This window comes from Chanodichthys erythropterus, chromosome 20 (genome assembly GCF_024489055.1).
Source record: "Chanodichthys erythropterus isolate Z2021 chromosome 20, ASM2448905v1, whole genome shotgun sequence".
NCBI classification, from domain to species: Eukaryota; Metazoa; Chordata; class Actinopteri; order Cypriniformes; family Xenocyprididae; genus Chanodichthys; species Chanodichthys erythropterus.
In genome coordinates, this window is record NC_090240.1 from 6,723,591 (window position 1) to 6,727,335 (window position 3,745).

The 3,745-nt window shown below is 46.1% G+C and overlaps 1 non-coding gene across 1 annotated transcript; it reads left to right on the forward strand.

The window, feature by feature from the left end:
* Positions 1–835: 835 nt before the first annotated feature.
* Positions 836–999, forward strand: LOC137010005 (U1 spliceosomal RNA). The gene has a single exon (XR_010893088.1). It is a non-coding gene; the product is annotated as a U1 spliceosomal RNA (small nuclear RNA).
* Positions 1,000–3,745: the final 2,746 nt, after the last annotated feature.

Here is a 3,745-nt window from a genome sequence, read left to right on the forward strand (position 1 = left end):
GTCAACGCAGCCGTATACCAGGAAGTTTTAGAGCACTTCATGCTTCCTGCTGCTGACCAACTTTATGGAGATGCAGATTTCATTTCCCAACAGGACTTGGCACCTGCACACAGTGCCAAAGCTACCAGTACCCGGTTTAAGGACCATGGTATCCCTGTTCTTAATTGGCCAGCAAACTCGCCTGACCTTAACCCCATAGAAAATCTACGGGGTATTGTGAAGAGGAAGATGCCATATGCCAGACCCAACAATTAAGAAGAGCTGAAGGCCACTATCAGAGCAACCTGGGCTCTCATAACACCTGAGCAGTGCCACAGACCGATCGACTCCATGCCACGCCGCATTGCTGCAGTAATTCAGGCAAAAGGAGCCCCAACTAAGTATTGAGTGCTGCACACGCTCATACTTTTCATGTTTATAGTTTTCAGTTGGCCAAGATTTCTAAAAATCCTTTCTTTGTATTGGTCTTAAGTAATATTCTAAATTTGCTGAGATACCGGATTTGGGATTTTCCTTAGTTGTCAGTTATAATCATCAAAATTAAAAGAAATAAACATTTGAAATATATCAGTCTGTGTGCAATGTACATAATATACAAGTTTGACTTTTTGAAAGGAATTAGTGAAAGAAATCAACTTTTTGATGACATTCTAATCATACGACCAGCACCTGTAGGTGCTTGGCAGTTTGCCGGCTTGAAGGCATGGTCACGGAAATCGCAGTCAAGTAATGGAAGGGACACGCCCTTCCTTTGCTTGGGGTGGGGGAGGGGGTCACCGTTGATGAGGACGGCAAAGAGGGATAGGGTAGCCTCTGACTGGAGGCCTGGGGACTCATACTTACCTGGCAGGGGAGACACCATGATCAGGAAGGTGGTTCACCCAGGGCGAGGCTCGGCCATTGCACTCCGGTTGTGCTGACCCCTGCGAATTCCCCAAATGTGGGAATCTCGACTGCATAATTTATGGTAGTGGGGGACTGCGTTCGCGCTCTCCCCTGGACATACTGGTTGAAAGAAGATTAGGTGGTGCCGAGAGAACCTGTGGTTTCTAACAGTCGTAGCGTTGTCTGTGGCTCCGTGTGTGTTTGCACGCCCCTTTTATGGAATCGGGTGTTGCGTGCGCTCGCCTGGTTTCGCAAAGTTCTGAGTTTTCCTTCAGGGACGACAGGCTTTTGGGGGCACTCGACCATGGCCGTTTTCTAAATGACCCCGTGGTCGCTAGTGTCACGACCGGCTCAAAGCCGTGACAAATGAAACGGAGGACATAGGCAGCTTGGTAGGTTGCAACGAAAAGAGATTTATCAGCATAAATAAGAAAATATATGAAACCAGAAATCAACAAAACCAAACACAATTTCTGTCAGACACATCAATAACCAAACATCAGACAGAACCACATTTAAATGAATAAGGAACTCAAAATAAACAAAGACCAAAATCAAAACCAAAGCACCCAGGAGCAAGCAACACACCACGCCAAACAAAGCCCAAGCTTTATAGAGGGAAGCACGGGTGTACATGGTTCACTTGATGAGTCTCCCAGCCACACCCACTGGCCGGCCGTAGCAGGAAGAACGAGGGACTCGTCACACTATCCAAATGTTAAAGTTGAGCTTTTTTTTTTCCCCCCTCCTGATCAAGAACGACCTAGGGAGTCCAGAGAATTGTACTGCGGTGCTTTTGTGGAGGTCGATGGAAAAACCTAGGACCAGTTCGCGAAAGCAGGTTGTTTCAAATCATCTCCACTATTTAACAAACGATCTGATCGACAGCAGTGGTCCTAGAGGCAAAGTACGAAACCCACCGCGGCCCAGATGGGCGTCGCCTTTGCCGGCTCTGCCCCCACTGCTTGGCAACGGCATCGCTTCTCGGCCTTTTGGCTAAGATCAAGTATCTTGTCGTCAGGTTGAGCTGCGATCGCCTTTTGAGGGTTTCCTGGCTCGAGGTCTTGCTGTATCGCGAGCCCCCAACTTTCAAGAGGTATATTTGAAATTGCTGCTACTGTTTTTGCGAACAAGCTGTTTTAAGGTAAGGTTTTATTTATTTATTTATTTATTTATTTATTTGGTAATTTATTTATTGGTTTTTTGATTTGTAAAGTTTGTTTTAGGCTGTTGGTGCCTCCACCATGTCGGCTGCCCGTGCCGGCTTGCGGAGGCACCACAGCGTGCGTTTTTATTCAGAGAAGTTGATGGAAGGCTCTTGGGGATGTCACGTCTCGACTTCTCCAGAAAGCTTCTCCAGAAGACTTTACATTTTAAACCTGAAGAACTGAATTGTATTGTGACTCTGCCCCTGAACAAAGGCTATGATGTTAGCTTTAGAGCTGTTTCCCACCTGAATGATTTTTGGCACAGATTTGAATCAGTAAAATCCCAGTTCTCCATGTTTACTGTTGAAAAGCTATCTGATAATACACTTAAAACTGTGATTGTTAGAATGTTTAATGAGACAGTGACTGGGGAGGACATTTGTGTCTGGCTGGGTAGATTTTGCACGGTTCGAGGCCAGCCAGTCAAGGTTTTAGATGAGGATGGCATCTGGACATGCTCCTGGCGAATTCCCATTAAACAATGGGAAGATGCCGGGAGCTACCAGGGCCTGAAGCATCTGCCTTCTATGATTGTGCTGGGTGAGAACAGAGGCTACATTCATTACCAGGGCATGCCCAAATTATGCAGAAAATGTGGAAAGTTTGGGCATTTGGCTGAAGCATGCCAAGAAATTGTATGTGGGAAATGCAGAGAAATTGGTCACAATTTTGAAGAGTGTACCAATGGCAGGCGGTGCAACCTGTGTGGAGAATCAAACCATCTCTACAGAGATTGCCCAAAAAGCTTTGCCAACAAACTTAAAGGCAACAAAATGGCCGCCCCACAATCAGAGCAAACAGAAGAACAAAGGGAGGAGGAGGCGGTCCCTGAGGTTTTGGCGGGAAATTCAAATTCTCTGCCAACCTCAGGGATTGGGCAGGAAAGAGGAAGTGGGGCGGCTAAAGGGGCAGAGTCACAGATTGAAACGAAACAGGGGAGGGAACCACTCCCAGACAAGAGAAAGGAAATGATACAAAAGATGAAGAGGAGGAAACGGTTTCCTCCCTCAACACCGTTTCTGAGATAAGTATGCCATCAAGTGGGAGTGAAGCTGACTGTTCACTCCCAAATGCTCAAGTGCAGAAAAGGACTGCGAGATCTCCTCTGTCACATACAGAGGAGAAAAGGCTGCGGGCGGCGCATCGGCTAGATAGTTCCGCTTCGGAAGATCTAGACCGTATGTGGCCCGCAGAGTCTCCCAATGAAGTCTCTTTCCTGCACATCAAGCTGAGAACATCGTCACCCAAAGAGCCACAAGAGGTTCTCTCTGTGGACTCTGAAGTGGCGAGCATTTGCCCTCCTGATCCCTTTTTTTCTGGGGAAAAGGAGAGGCAAATGCCACATGAAATAACATGATTTTAATGTAATGTTCTGCAGTCTTTTTGTTTTTCTTCTTAAATGTTTGTATTTTTAACCATACTGCTCATGGCCCTCACTATCTCTACAATCAATGTGAGAAGTGTGAGGTCTACTCTTCGAGCACAGAGTGTTTTATCAAGTTTAAAAAATTTTAAGTCAGATATTTATTTATTGCAAGAGTGTGCTCTGCCTTTTTTAACAAACTACAGGAGATGGCAAGAACTTTGGACCCCAGGACCCTCCATCTGGAGTGGCTCCAATTTTAACAAAAATGACGGTGTTGCCTTTTTAA